Here is a 17,328-nt window from a genome sequence, read left to right as displayed (position 1 = left end):
TAAGGAATGTGTAGAATTTCTCCTTTGTAGAGTTTAAGGCTATTCCCTTCCAATCTTGGAAATTTCCAGTTAAGCAACAGTGATACATATCAACTCATTCTTTTGTTTAACCAAAATCTATTGAACTCAGATTACAAACCATGTTTGAGACACATAAATAACAGACTCTATCTTTACTCTCAAGAAGCTCAGAGTCGCATTTAAAGACTGTTAGGAGAACGGTAGTCATGGGGGCACACGGGGGGAGGCACTTGGTTCAGATATGGAGTAAAAAGAAGGCTTCCTGGGGGAAGTAAAGCAGAATCTCTAAAGAAGAGTAGAAGTGAGCAGGCAGAGAAGGAAGGAAGGTGTTCCAAGTAGTAAAAACTGCAGATGGAAAGCTATACAAGTGAAGGAGAACATGGTACATTCAGGGAACTGCCAGGGTTTCATGATGGAATGTGAGCTGTGAAGGAAGAGATACAAGAAATGAGGCTGGAGAGGGCGGTAGGGAAAATTCTGGGAAGGGCTTGTATCCCTTGTTGTAATCTAAAGGGAATAAGGAATCCTTAGCAGATGTAAACAGAAGAGGGCAGGTGTGTATTTTTGAAATAACTCCCAGGCTATATGATAATGAGCTAGCAAAGGTTAAGTAGGAGCAAAGAAATATTCACGAACAATTAAAGGAATATTAAGTAACATAGCCTCTGTAATCCTTTCTGTTTTCCTTATCCTGATCAGAAACAGCAGAACTGTGTAAAGCTAAATGCCATTCAAATACAAGGATCCATTTGAATCAAGTGGATTCAATTAAGGGATTAGAATAAAGATACAATAGAGGACGTCTTGTTTTTGCTGACCAGTACCTGTTCTTTTTCCTTCTGGTCATACTACTCCAAATTCCCTTTGGGAAAACACCCATCCCCCATTCTCAGGCATGTGATTGGGGAGGGATTGATTCCACTTTTAACCCCCAGGTGGGACTTCTTAGGCTTCCATTAAGCAACTCATTTCTTCCCTCTGACCAGATACTGGGTTGGCAATGAGGGCATAAACCAGGAAGAAATAGGTTGGACTTCTAAGGAAAAGAAGCTCTGTTCCTTACTGGAGTGATTGCTAAGGTGTGTGCCTAAGCTGCCATCACCATGAGCTTGACAATGGAGCCAGCCCTGAAGAGGCAAAGCTGATGCATGCATCCTGATAATATTGAGGTAGGAATCTCTTTTCCTCATATATAAAATGGTTTTTGTGTGTGTGTGTGTGTGGTTTTTTTTTTTTTTTTTTTTGCCAGTTGAGGGTTTTCTGCTATTTTCAACCCAAAGTATATTGATATAAAAAGTCACACTTTATTTAGAATTTTATCCATTCAACAAACTTGAACATGCGAGGCTGTGTTCAGGAGCTGGGATTAAAGCAGTGAGCCAGGTAGATATGGTCTTTATTCTCAAGACGATTATGTTCTTTAGGAAAGGATAGGACAGACAAATGAAGTCCTGTATGGATGAGATAATTTCAGACTGAGTTAGCTGGTATGAAGAAAATTAATAGGTGGATGTGATAGAATTGGGAGAGATGGCTTAAGATACAGCAGGTCAGGAAGAGCCATTTTCTGAAGATGTGGCTTTTTAGTTGAGACAAAAAAGTCAGCTATGGAAATATGTTTGAGGCAGATGGTACAGCCAGGGCAAAATTCCTCAGTTAGGAAGATCTTTTGAGTATTCTGAAAACATAATGAAAATCAGTATTATTTGAAGATAATGAGCAAGAAAGAGAGACATGACTGGAAGGGTGAGCTTGGTGTACCTCTTCCATGAACATCCTACACCCTATGTTATTTAACCCAGATGAGGAATAATGGAAGGGTTCAGGGAGAGGTATGTTATGTTCCCAGTAACTGGGAAAAACTGTCTGAAAGTATGACTTAGGCTACGCATTGGAGATACGAACAGCTAAATGAGCAGCAAGCAGTTACATCCATTTTGCAGAGAAAGAGTATTGTCTTAACATTCTACGATGTGAGGATGTATCCACTTTACAAATTTTATTGTTATTTGTTATTTGGTTTATAACAAGTTCAAAACAAACTGAATACAGACCCATGTGTAGCCATGGTAACCTGTGTAAAAGCACACTTTTCTTGCAAAGAAAATAGCAAAAATGGCTATGTAACCAATAAACATTAATCTTTTAAACAATAATCTTTTAAACATCCAAATGCAAACTAGTCAAAGAGAAGAATTGAATGTAATGAGGCATGGAATTGCAACTCAAGAAAATATATTACAACATGGTTTGTCTGTAGTAATCTCTCACACAACCTTCACTCAGGGATAATACACATGCTAAGATAAGGCATGGTGTTTTTTTTCTTCAAATGTACTGTCACAGTGATTGATTAGTAGTAAGTGAGAAGGTATCCTGAGCTACATTAAAGTGAGGAATTAAATTTTGTACTGATGCATTCAGAATTCGAAGGTAAACATGGATGTATAATTCATATACATGTGATTCATATTGAAGTAGGTACATCATGTATTAAAACTGGTGATTTCAGTGTCAGTTAGCACGTGGGTGAATAAGAGGTTTTGGGAAATGTTAAGGCATATCACTTTACTCTCCATATCTAATGATATCTCATTCGAAGTCCATGTTGTTATTTATGAGTAATATAGAAGAACACATAATCATTATAGTAATGGAAAGAAACCATATCCCTAAATTAGTAAGAACTAAACTCAGATACAAAGGAAACAGGGATAAACCATTTCCCTTTCTTCCATTTTTACAGTTTGTATGTGTGTGTATTTGTTTGCTTTTGAATAAAATTGGTGGCAGAGGTATGGGTATAGATAATGAAGTTGTACGTAATTTATCAAACTTGGTGTCAGATAAGCATAGTGATGTGTAGTGATTTTTATTAAAAATTGAAAACTAACCAAAGAAAGCTTAATGAACACAAAAATACATTCAAATTAATTAAAGAGCTGTCACACCTAGCGACAATATTTCCACAGTAACTGTGATTAGTTTTAAAATTTCTGCGTAGATTTAAAAATCCGAAGCACCTGAAGTATGTTTCAATGATACTCTATTGGGAAGTGATATGTCCTCATCAGATAATCTGCACAATGTTAAATTAATGGCTTGTTGAAAGATGTTAAAATATAGGAAGGATATTAAAACAGAATACTGGAATATATGAGCACGTTCACACAGAGTTACATTAAGAATCTATAAAAATGGAGTCCTTATCCCTGAATAAGAGTAATGGGATTTAATTAAGAATGATAAGTATATAGTGAGAACTGGTCAGTTACTTCTTTTCATGTTGTCCTTTTATGCAAGAAGATGATGAAATCTTGGTGAAATGAAGGGCCATGAATGGGGAATATAATATGAAATATATTTAAGTATAAGAGATTTGACTGGGTGCCCAATGCAGAAATTCCCTAAATCATACAGCTTATCCAAACGGAAAAGTAAAACAAATTTTCACCATCTTGCTTTAATCAGTCCTTATTAGATTCTCAGTGAGTTCATAATGAAATTGATGCCCACAATGTGACCACATAGGACTTAAAGTTCATTATCTACAGGTTATTAATAAATAATGTTCACATTGATAATTGATTTGCTATAATTATGAATTCCTTGTTCAATGGAAATTAAACTAGAAAATAAGGGAACTAACCTCATTTAAGTGGAAGCTACACAGGGCTGGGAGCCAAAGGACTTGTTCTAATTCAGCTCTGGCTCAAGCACGCCATGCGGCCCCCATAAGGTTGCAAGGTATTCTATTTTAAAACAGGGCAAATATTCAAATTCTCTGCCTGAAATCTGCATGACTAAAAATATTCTGAGTAATACTTAATCTTCCCATTTGGAAAACAACCTGAGAAAATTACCAAACTTAGCTGTGTATTTTCTCACTGTTTTCTTATGTCATAAGGCCTGGGATACTATTCTCACTCCCTGCCCTGGTTTTTACTACATGTTACTGTGGAGGGAAACAGCTGGGCAGAATAAAGGGGTCCTCCAGGGCTCTGAGCAGAAGTTCCCATGCAGCAGAGTCTAGTGTACCCCTGGACAGCAACCACGGCACTTCGGCTCTACCAGGCAGGGGGTGATTGTACAATAGCTCTGGAGGTTGTAAATACTTGGTTTGCCCTATGTAATAATGTATCTAGTTTTTAGATTACTTCAGTGCTCCATAGATGAATAATAAACACTTTTTCAGAAATAGCTGACTTTCTTAAATCGGTAAAGTAAAATTTAATTAGAACATTTCTTGATAAAAGAATCCTGATAATTTTTAGGTATGAATGTGATACTCTTAGTACATATAATTGATACATTTTCTGTTGAAGCAGTGAATCTATTCTTTTGATACCACTATATATAAAAAAAAAATTTCCTTTTGAAAATTCACTGACAAAACCTCTGACACGACTTTCTAGAATATGGGGCCATCAAGATTCCATTTTGAAGCAAAGTAGTCATGCTTAAAATTAGGTTCAAGGGCTAAAGATAAGCTTGGTTTCCCTTATTTCTGTGTCAATGAGAATAATACCCCAATTAGCATTTTGTTTGGTCCTTGGTAAACAAAAGCTCAGTATTTTGTAGATGGATTAATAATACCAACTTATATATGAGTAATTCTATGTGTCCTGTATTACAAAGAAATCCATTTGTATTTTGCTGTTGCTCTCCTCCCTAATATTTTATTTAAAAAAAAAAATGAAAGAAGACTAAATGTATCCTCCATCTTTTAAAAGGATCACATTTTAAAATGAAGTAGATATTTTAAGTGTTTGTTAAATCAAAGAAAAGAGTGACTTTAAAGTGTGAGGGAAAATGGAAAGTCAAGAAATTATGGCACATGGATGTAGGCTTTTAATGCTCATTTTTCTAAGCATATGTCAACATTTTAATTTTTTTCTTACTATGAATCACCTACAGAGCTCTTAGGGATGAGCTTTTCATTACATCACTCTCAGCAGAAATTGCATTACATAGAGACTGTGTGATACAATGAGGGCTGGAACTATCCATGTGTGTTTCAGCATAAACCTACTACAGTATTTTATTATGCTCCTAAGTGCACTTTCCCTAACAAGTAAAATTGTCCAATAACTCAGTATATAGATTATATTATCCTTTTCCATGGGTTGTTCTGTTCTGTGCCCTTTTCTCCTCTTCAATTTCTCTTCACATAGATACAACAACATTGCTTCCCATTGTGAAAGTTAAGTGAAACTAGAAAGCATACAAGGGCAGGAATTATGCAAAAAATTTCCCCAACATTACAACGTGTGCAAATACAGGGACTTCCAGCTTTGCTGTCAATAACACAACTTGCCCTGCAAGTAAGGATTTTAAATGATTAGTCAGAATCTACAGGTACAGAAAAGATTCTTTTACTTTGTATACCTAGGTAACTCCTTCATTTCAGCAGATCTGCGGCTGTTCTCAAGGTGTGTTCTCAGGACCATGTGAGTTTCTCTGTGACCTTTTCTCAGGGTTCATGAGGTTCTTTTTTCCAACTACCTATCTTGGTAAGACCAGATTTTTTTCATACCCTTCAACCAAAAGCAACATATCACAACAAATTGGATGCAAAAGTAGCTATGAAAATTCTGCTGTCTTTAGTTAAACCAGACATTAAATAGATTTTACAAAAATGTAAGACGATACTATTCTCACTAATTTTTGTTTTGTTTTATAAACTATAGTCATTTTTCATAAAAATGTTTACTCTTATGCTTATTAAACATGCAGGCTATTGTTATTTTACAATGCCTTATAAATAAAATGTATTTAAATGCCACAGTATTAATTTCTAAATACTGATGAATATAACTGACATAAACAAAAGCTCTTTTGGGTTCTCAATTTTTAAGAGTGTAAAGGGGACCTGAGACCAAAAAGATTGAGAACTGATGCTTTAGAGCATGTTTTCCTTCTACCAGTTAAAGCAGAAGGAAAATGTATTTTCATCCTAAAAATAAAAATCTGAGTAAGCATAAATTCTGGATTCATTGTCTCCAATACATATTCTAAGGTAGTCTTCATGGCACTAAGTGGTATGAAGGTCTGAGAATATCATTGCTAAAAAGCAACAAATGCAAATATTTAGAACCCAAAGTGCATACAGTTTATCCTAGTTATCTAACTTAAACTTCTATATGAGTTAACAATAACATTTCTATATATAGTATTTTCAATCTGGGAATCTCCCTGTGTGTAGGACCGACTTCAGATATGTGTAGGTTTTCTACTGCACGGTGGGTTGGCACCCCTAATTCCTGTGTTGTTCAAGAGTCAACTGTAATTTCCTTGGTGTTATGTGAATTTATAGTGAAATATCATGAATATTCAAAATTATGGCCCCACATATATTTTGACACACTCTCATTTCCACACTACCTTTATTCTTCATTTGAAGTTGTTGGTATTTCTTTTCTGCGTTTAGGTATCCAAATTCTTTTTGAATTCCTTTTATTTATTACATGTTAATCTGGGTTTGTTGCTTCCAAGGATTGTAAATAGCCTGTAGAAAGACTTATGTTCAAATTTGTTTTCCCTAAAACACAAAATAAAGTAATGCATAGTAGGTGCAAAACAAATACTTATTAAATGAATGAGCAGGTGTTATACAACTTGTTTAGTACAATTAGCATTAACTTCAAAAAACTACTAATTATTTTTTTTGTGGGAAGTTGCATAAACAATGGTAAAACTTTAGTGACTAAATTGTTTCTACAGTCTTCTTGCTTTCTATCCTTAATAGAAAAGTGTCTTTTCAGAATTGAGTATTTTATTGTTTCCCCAAAATCAAGGGTTACAATTTCAAATTATATATGTGTGTATGTGTATTGCTTACTCTGTTTCCTTTTCTCAAGACATGATAAAAAATGCAAAATATCTATGAAATATTTATTTCATGAATTTTAAATAAGATTATTATGATACCCAAAAGATTAGATGACTCAGTTAAATCAAGGAGTTAGCAAAACTGTTCTTTGCTTAAAGTGTCAGTAAAATTGCCTAAGTCTAGATGATTATACTATTACCCTCATTTTAAAGTCATCTCAAGGGGAAACAGTTTAAGAAAAGTTGACTTTTTTTTCTTTCAGAAATATCTTCCAAACAATAACCATTAATTTCTTTTTAAACTTAAAAGTTTAAAATTTAAAATCAATTCAACAGTGGATGCAGCCTACACAGAAGTAGGAACCAAATGCTCAAGACTGACACCTCAACCAGCAGCAGTTAAAGGGGCTGGTCTAAGAGTGTGGCAGGGATGCACAAAGCCATTCCTATTTATTTAAATTTATGTAAATCAGAACTTAAGCAGAAACTAAGGCCTTTTCTGCCATTAATAACTTCTATGATTGAAAATAGCAGTGATCTTAGCACAAACAATCAAAGAACATGAGAGATTAAAAAGAAGATTGTCAAAATTATCTGACAGTAAAAGAAGAGAATCAGGACAAATTCTTCAGCCAGCTAATACTTAGTGTTGTGGGACTTAAAGCCAATATCATTTGTAAGTGTTCATATGTAGTTAATTGATATTGTATACAAATTAATTATATTGTATTTTGTGAATTATTCTCTACCAGTGTTTCTCAAGCTGTTTTTTCATTATCTACCCCATAAAGAGAAAAATTCAATTCGATTTAAATTTAATTTCTCCTTCATGAGAGAAATTGAGTACTAAGGAATAAGATTTTGTTGGGTAAAGTTGAGCTTTGGAGGATTACAAACCATTATAATATATGATACCACCCTCCCCCCTGCTCCTCCCCTGGCAAATTTTACTCCCCTGGGGCAATATTACTCCACTTGCAAAGACGTGTTCTATATGGATTCCATTTTCTAGTATCTTAACTGAATTTCTGCTATTAATGAAAAATACTTTTGGCAGCTTTTTTCTCCAGAGTAAATGTCTGAACTACATTAATAATGTCTGGATTATTAAAGATCTGATTTAAAAAAAAATCATGTTCTTAGAAATTTGATTGATTTTCTATGACTATTTTGTGGATAATTGTCACAAAGAGATTGTAATATATCTCCATGGGTAGGTTTTTTTTAACACAGCCATGTAGTGGTAGCCTAATTCTTTATGTTTGTTAATTTTTCTATTTGTTAGCAGAGAAAGACATTTTTAAAGAAAAAGACATAATTTAATTCAAACCTGCTGATTAAATTCTGTGGGAGGTAGTTGTCCAGAAAAAGAACTTGGAAAACGATGAATTTTCTCGGGAAAATGGAGCCAACATGAGCTTCTTAGTAGAGAAACCCTGACTCCACCTCTACTGGAAGATGACACTGGGAAGGACTAGATTCTTTCACTCTTTCTCTCTCCCTCCCTTCCTCTACTCTCTCTTTCCCTCCTCCCTCTCTCTTTCTTTTATTTTCTCTCTTCCACCTCTCTTTCTCTCTCTCTCATTCTCAAAGTCTTTCTCTCCCTTCTCTTCCTCCTCTCTCTCCCATTCTCACTCTCTCTCACTCTTTCACTCTCACTCTCTTTCTCTCTTTGATCTGGCAAGGCTATTTAGGGATTTGATCTGTGTTATCACCTGGGTTGAAGTGGTTTAATTTCCTCAGAAAGTCTCTTTTATAGGCTGAGAGGAGAAAAGGAGAAGTCATTCTTAAAGTGGAATTAAAGACTTGGGGGTCATCCCAGAATTTCAAGCTCTGCAATTAGCATGGAGACTAAATGTCCCAGAAGCAATGCTCAGGGGAATCAATAGAGTCAACATCTCTATTGTAATTTAATACAAGAACTGGGGGGCAGTTACACTGGAGGAAATAGTAGTGAAGTGTTCTTAGTAGGAGGAAAGTAATAACTCAGAACACAGATACTTGGGTGGTGTACGAGGTGCCTTCAGTCAACCATTTGATATGTCTGAGGCATGCCAACTTCAGAGAAATGTGTGAGACTCAGTTTTATCAGATAGAGAAGAATCATATCTGACAGATTTTTGAGGAGGTAATGGGTTTCATTTTATTGCACCTAAAACTTTAAATATTTTCAGATATGCTTTGAAATTATTATGAAAAAGTATAAATCATGTTATAAATCATATATATTATTTTACATAGATATTAATTCTCTCTTGACCATTTTTGTGTGACCTTAATTTTCAAACATTACACAATGATACCCCTAAACTACTCTTTGCCCAAATGACATGTCACGATTCCTATATAAACATTTCAAACGATAACACTGGTAGCAATTCAGTTGTGGCAGCACTGCCATACTGGTAGACCATGTTTAAGCAATCTTTTTGAATATTTTATTTCATTTTCTCCTTAGTGTTTGGTGAAAATGAGTGATTGAAAAAATGGAAAAGAATACTAATACTAATGGTTACTTGTATACATCTCATAATCATAACACTATTGAGACAAAGATAGGGGTTATTAAAATGTTGAAAATAGTGTATCTTTCATCCTATTGCTTTTAAGATGAATGATTGCATATTCAACTGTGAAATCAAAAGAATCAAAATTTAGAACTATGGGTCTGAAAATCAACAAGAACATAGGATTCCTACCTCGTATGTCTTCCTATTTCATGTTACACCAGGATAAATTCAAAATTGATAAAATATTTTGAGAAATTAAAGCATAAAAGTAGTAGAAGAAATCATAGGAAAATTATTGCTTCCAGGGTGAGAAAGGCCCTCCTGACACAAAAGTCAGGACACATAAAGAAAAGATTATTCAAAGAAAAAAAATCTGCATCTCATAATCTACCATAAAGTAAAAAATGAATATTTGTAATTCATATCAAAGAAAAATAATTAATTTCTCCAATTAGTTTTATATATCCCCTAATATTGGAAAAAACACCAACTAATTGACCACAAAAAGATGAAAGAAGCAATAGGAAAATGGGCAAAGAAAAAAAGACCATCTCTTCTACTTCCTAAGAATGAGGAAATATTTTTCAGAAGCCGCCTGCAGCCTTTCTTTCTTATTAGCCTTAATCGAATCATGTGCCTGTATTATCAATACAAGGGAAAAGGGTTTGCCATTGTGGGTTTAGTTTGATCATCTGTTGGATGTCGGATCATCAGCCATAATGACCAGTGCAGTGAGTCATGCTTAAAGTTAGAGATGAAAAAAAAACACACAAAAAACCAAACCCAAACAAACTGATGTATATTCTGTCTTCCCATTTATTTAAATGAAAAAACAAAAAAGAATCTATTTTGATGGAAAAGAAGCTAAGATTGCAATTATTCAATGTTAATTCTCAGTGTGGCTTGTCTTGAGTCTCAGAATTCTAAAACTCTTTCATCTGGTATTGGTACCATAGGTGTGTTGCAAAGTAGATTTAATGGAAACTGTGTCTAAAATGCTGAGACTGCAAAAAGCTATGGCAGAGACTGAAGATTTCTGATTATAAGTAACATTCTTCCAAACAAGGACTAAATGCATGAGTCACACAAGCAATAGAAATACAACTCAAGATACTAATCCCTTTGATACAGATTTTTACCGTAATTTTGTGTAAAATTATATGGACTAAATCATGACTATTCAAATATCCTCTATCTAACCAGCATGTAGTAATTAAACATTTCCATTTGCCACATGTAAAAGATGGATTACTAATTTAAAAGTTTAAAAACATATCAGTAAGAATCATATACTCCACCTTTTCAATTCTGTATTCATAATCCTGAAGTTTAGTTATATCAGTCCTGTCTGGAGTTTATTGGACAATAAATATAATGTAAACATGAAAGAAATCTGAATTATCTGGCCTATTTTTTTATATTGCAAATAATATTTCATGCTTATTTCAAGTCAGAAGTTTACAAAGTGTTTCCACGTGTATCTCACTTTAATCTTCACATGAACTGAAAGGTAGGTACACCCAACAATAGCATCACGACTTTACAGATGAGGAAACTGAGACCACAGAAGTAGCAGAAGCTGCTAGTTCAGTGCATATGTCCTCTGGAGTCAGCATTCCTCGCACACCTATGCTGTGACGTCCAACTGGAAGTACCTGCAATTGTTTGCCTTCAGACTTTTTCTGGCTACCTACAGTGTTGGGGAGTAAATTCACCCAGGGAGCAGCACTTGATAGTCAGGAGCTGGTGGATACATACCTAGCTCTTTCACCCCTCTGACAGGATAACTTCAAGATGTGTTGTACAGTCTCCCAGAATTCTTGAGCAGGATCAAATCCAATTGACCATAGTAGTGACCTGTTTAATAACATACCCTCTATTGACTTCTCTCCATTTCCTGTCAACCTTCCTACATTTAAAGAGGTGCGTGCTTCCCGGAATCACCTCTAATAAACTATTCACTTCCAAATTTTTTTCTCAGGATTTGTTTCTGGGGGAACCCAACTTAAGAACAACTCATTCAAGAACACACATTTTGTATGCAACTGAGACATGACTACAATCCCTCGGTCTTTTGATTACCAATCTAGGGATTCTTTTGTATGAACTTTAGTCTTTCTTTTAAGCAAAATATGTTTTGCAGGCCTAAGACACTATTGCTTTTTACAAAAATAAGTTCTTAGTAATAAAATGCCAAAAAGCTGGATTTTCTTAACATTTCATTATAAGAAGATATCCTGTTTTTATTTCTCTCAAATTTTTAAATCAAAATCTCCCTGCCATTGCTGTCATTGACCTCTCTTGCTAATAAAGCACCTCACTATGTCAGATGTTGTTTGCATTAGGTATAATTGCAAATATACACTGACATTAATTACATGCTATCCAACTACAATAATTAAAAAACTCTGTTATTTGCTTTCTTAGTTTGAGTTGGTCAAACACAATTTATGTCAGTCCACTAGTAAATGTGACCTTGTAGAATGTTTCCCCATGATTTTTTTTTTACTAATTATTTCCATGATATGTGAAATCAAAATTATGTAAAATTGGAAAGATAAAGTTTTAATTGGGTGCATCTCCAAAAGAGACAGGAAAGGTACAACACTTTTTGGTGAACTTTAAGAGAATATGAATATTTATAAGACATGTTTACATGATACTTTGAGTAGTGTTGAAAGTTATATTTAATTGGTTTATATTTCTTAAATTGCCTTTTGTGTTAGCATGGTATGTTGAATTGTGAAAGTAAATCCATATGAAACTTGAACTTACTTAACATCAAACCTTAGAATGATTAGCTATAGGCAAGCATAGCGCACAGATGAAATTGTTTCCTACAGGAGTCTAGAACCATCACTCTGTTCTCAAAAATGTCTTTTTACTCTATAGTAATATCTGTTTTGGATTCAGAAGTTTTGAGCAACGTATATAGAAACATCGCTTCCCATAGGAGCCATTAAGATTTGGGGGCATGTGTATTTTATACTTCATTAATTACAGAGTGTTACTGAACTAAAGAGGGTTCATTTTGTTTGTGCACCATCAAAGCCAAATGAGACATGAACAGGGGTTTGCAGCGAAAAAAGACTTATTGAAGGAAATGGCGCCAAACCTGGAGACACAGGTGAGTTAGTACTCAAAGACCTGGCTCTTCATGGCCTCTAGTGGGTAAGCTATCGAGGGAAAAGGTCATTCAGCCTGGTAGCTAAGGGAGTTGTGATTGTGGGTTCTCCTGATTTGTCAAGGCTAGGGTAGGAGTCAGCTGATCACTGTATCAGGTCCTGATGTCAGTCGTTCTGTGTGGTGTCGAGGTGATGAGGCCGGTAGGGTCTCTCAGCTTTTACGGGTCTGGAGCTGAAACACAACTGAGGTCAAGATATTATCCTTGGTTTGACCAAAACTCTCTTTCTGTGGTCAATAGAGCTGAGGCTTTTTTCCTAAGACTGTTTGATGCTGACCAGAATTTGATGTCTTAACGGCTTAAGGATGAAGGGAGTGGTCCTGTGGTATGTGCAAAAGTAGAAGGATAAGGAAAGAAAAGAAGCAAGTGACTCATGGCACTGTTAGACTAGACAAGGCCAGTTTGAATCAAGGAGAAAGAAAAAAGTCATTTAGAAAAAAGTAAGTTTTTGCATGGTTTCATAGCTTACGTGACTACTGTGTCTCCAGGTATGCTACATGAATCCATAAATTCCAGGTTTATTTACATGAAGAAATCCAGGAATACCATGTTTAAAGGACATTTTATAGATATGGACTTTCCACTAGTAAATATCATTAGCTGCTTATAAAGGGGGTTGGCTCAGATCATTTATTAACACTGGAGTGCAGTAGGGAGGGTTAGGAATGGCCAGTTAATGGGCCTATTTTGAAATAAAAGTAAGGATATTATCTCAGTCAGCCAGTTTTTAGCAATGACTTTTTCTAGTACATTTGCTTTCCTTTTACTCTTTATTTTTTAACAAAACTGAGATGCAGCTATTATCATTCTCTAAGAAAATAAGCCAGGGTATATATCTCAAGACATTAATATGCACTTCACTTCTTGAGTAATTGAAAACTGCAAAACCAGTGAGTTTTTATGCCAGAGGGATGATTTCTTATTTATTGATCTCACTGTTTCATTTAAAATTTGATTCAAAGTTCTCTGTCTTTTTTTCCATTAGGGAAGGGGGGAAAAAAAAAGAAAGAAAGAAAGGAAAGGAAACGGATCATTGCAAGAGTCCAGAGAAAGTTTCACACTGTGTAATATAATAAATTCTTGAAGTCAAGTGTTTTGGAATCTTTGTGTTTCTGATTAACATAAATAGTCCAAATCTAGAATAAATTTATTGAATCAATATGTAGAGTTATGAGTATACTCAAATATGAGTAGACAAAAATCACACTCTTAAATTGTATTGCCAACATTTTTACTGTTACTTAGAGAATAAAGTCACTTCTGTTACATTCTTTAGTCGTAGAAAGTCACAAGATCAGACAAGATACAGGAGTGGGAAACACAGCCTATTCAGTAAGAGGAACTGCAAAATCATATGACAAAAGGAGTGCATATAATGAATTGGGTCCATTATTGCAATATACTAGAGTTCCTATGAATATTTTCCCTATTCAGTAGTTACTTTCAAAACATTCTTTATAATAACATAGCTTATAATTCTATAGAATTCTTTATAATATGTAATTTATATATTCTTTATAATTAAAAATTTCTTCTTATCAGATCCAATTCACTTGTTTCAGGTTACCTCTCATTGTTTTCCTCCGTCCCCTACTTATAAATTAATGTGGACCCTTCATTTATGTGAAGGAGTGCTTTCACATAAATTATCTCAAGACTGGTGTCACTGTCATTTTGCAGTGGTGAAACCAAGGACCATCAAGGTTAAGTTTCTGTCCAGTACGATATAGCGAATAAGTGGCAGACCTGGGAAAGGACTCTGGGTTCAGGCCAGGGCTTCTCTCATCTCACCATGGCATCCCTCCAAAGGAGCCGTGACATTTTAATCACATATTTGGTGTCTAGTCTCCAGGAAGAAATTGGTGGGGACATCTTAGGGTTTCTGGTAGGCAAACTTACTACTGATTTTTTAGTTAGTGGTTTTAGACACCAGCTAAATTTCCTATACCATTAGTTGGTTTTGTATGTCTAGATCAGGCATTTTCTGTTTTTGTCTGAATAGAGAATTATTAGCACCTCTCTTTTTCTGTTTTTCATCATTATCATCTATATTATAATCTATAGCCCAATGCTGTTTCAAATATCCCAACACAAGATTAATCAGAATAGACTTGAAGCTGATGGCTTATTTCATTTATAAGCAGTTACAAATCAAATGTCACGTGAGTGTGGCAAGATTAACATGTCAGAGGGAAAGTCTGTGAACAAATTCAGAAGGATATCTTCTGTACATAATTATAACACCATTCTCAGTTTCCTTGCAGAGACACTGCAACTACCTGTTTTTTCCCTACTGTAATAGATTATGTTCACAATGGTTAAAGGAGGTCATGTGACGATTTTTTCCCTTTTTCCTCTTCCAGTGAAAAATAATAGAATTCTTGTCAATCATAATTGTATAATCTCATGTCCTTGAACTATTCTTATTCTATCTCAGCATCTCTAAGTTTCGTCTGTTCTCTGGCATATTATCCTTTTGTCATGGTGCATGGGTCTGAGTTTGATAAAACTCTCATTAGTGTGCTATGAAAAAACACCCTAAAACCCAGGCCAGTGGCAAGTTCTCTATACTGATGTCCTCCGACTTTAAAATAAAACCCATCCTTAATATTGTCTTGAAAGTTACACAGTGATTTCCATGTCATGCAGAGAGTACACATATGGAAGGTGCAAGCAGTAGTGATTAAGCATAAACCAATTATTGGCCTAGTGGTAATTGGCAATGTCACCAGAATCTCAAAATTATCTGACTCATGCCCTGCCTCTTCCCACTACTCTTCGTCATTTAGAGTCTTGGCGGTGTCTCTCTTGTCCTGTAAATGGCACCATCCTCCTGACCACGTTGGGGCATCCTTTCCTTCCCAATAATCACTGAAAGGCTGGTGTGTGCTTCCTGATATTGCCTCAGTACCGTCGTTTCATTCCTATGAGAGCTGTCCTCCAACAGTATTGCAGCGGAGTGGATGGGAACCACTCCCCTACCCGCCACCTGCATAAGACTCACTGCTTCACAGCCCCAAACAGAGTGGTGTGTGGGCTCTCAGTTTCCCAGATATTTCTCATGATGTGGTTCTTGTCAAACACCGATTGATGTAATTCATTGTCACTTTCCCTCCCACATTGTCTCCACCTCCACTTTCCTCCAGAGCTTGGCAAAAGTTTCCTAGGGGCTGAATCAGACAACAATTTGAATAACTCACAAATTTTACTCTATCTTAAAACCCAATCAGAATTCCAAGACCAAACCAAATCTATGTATCTAAACTCTGTCCTCAAATACAATGGCCTCCCTCTTCTCCCAATCCCCTATTTTAAAACCAAGGAGAGTAAGGGACAGTCACTGTTTTCTCCCTGGGCTCCTATCAGCCTAAATACTCCTATCGCCATGTCCCTTCTAAAGATTACTGTGACAACGGCAGCCCACCTTCTGCTTAGCCAAGGCACTCCAAACCACACAAGAAAAGACTCATCCTGAGCAAACTCTGTATAAACTCTTTCTTTCCTGATCATGTTGTCTTTTGCTTTGTTAAGTTGTCTTCTCTAATTTCCTATCCATTGTCATATGAGTGTAACTGAATCCCCAATGTGCAGTGATTAAATCACTGCAGTTTCTGACAGCTAGATCAGAAAACATCCAGCCTTTGTCCAGCAGACCTATTACAGATAAGTGAGTGATGTGCAAATTGAGCTGAAAGCTATATAAATCAAACTGCCCTTCAGATTCAGATTTAAGACTGGAATATCTTTAAGCCCATGGGTTGATGATGATGGGAACTGAGAACAATGCACTCAGCTTTTCTGTCCCCAAATACTGATTCTGGATAGGGCTGTCTTCACTATAGAATGGATAAATAGTATCATCCAGAGAACTTCTTTCTCTGAGAATGCTTAGCTACGAAAAACAAAAGAAAAATGTTAGGAAACATTTTTTTTAGTCCTTACAAAGATACAAAATAGATTGTTTAAATGGGGCAGGAAAAGGAACCTCATGAAAGAAGATAAGGAAAGTGAATATAGAAAAAGAATGCAGTGTTTTTTTTTGTTTTTTTTTGTTTTTATTTGTGTCATTAATGTTAATCTTAGAAGTTACAAAGCACCCAGAAGTGCTGGAAAATGTAGCTAACACCTCTCTTTCATTTAGGGGGGCATTACAGTCCCATTAAGAAATAGAAAAAAAATTGAGTTCTTAGATCATGTCCACAGTCCATGTATCAGTCATTTATTATCATAATGATGCTACATAACAAATTACTACAAAATGTCTATGGCCTACATCAATAAGCATTTATTGCTCACATGTCTGGGTGGTCAGCCAAGTGACTCTGCTGATCTTACCTGGGCTGGATGTTGACTGATCTATGCTGGTTGTTATGAGTTAAATTGCTCCCCCACCCCCACACCATTTCTTATATTGAAGTCCTAACCCCCAGTACATAAAAATGTGATCTTATATGAAAATATGGTTGTTTATAATTGATTTAAGCAATTGTCTCTTAAATCAGATAAAACAGTTTCAAAACTCATATGTGATAAAGGACTTGTATTTAAAATACACAAAGACACTTAAATTTGACCATAAGGAAATAAAGAACCCAATTTTAAAAATGGACAAAAGATCTGAACAGACACCTCACTAAAGAAGATATATAGATGGCAAGTAAGCATACAAAAAGATGTTCAATATCATTTGTTGTTAAGGAAATACAAATTAACACAACAATGAGATACTATCACACACCTATTAGAGTGCCCAAAATCTGAAACACCTAAAAATAACAATTG

Source organism: Rhinolophus ferrumequinum, chromosome 8 (assembly GCF_004115265.2).
Source record: "Rhinolophus ferrumequinum isolate MPI-CBG mRhiFer1 chromosome 8, mRhiFer1_v1.p, whole genome shotgun sequence".
In the NCBI taxonomy this organism is placed as follows: Eukaryota; Metazoa; Chordata; class Mammalia; order Chiroptera; family Rhinolophidae; genus Rhinolophus; species Rhinolophus ferrumequinum.
The sequence above is the reverse complement of the archived record's forward strand: the minus strand, read 5'-3'. Positions refer to the sequence as shown.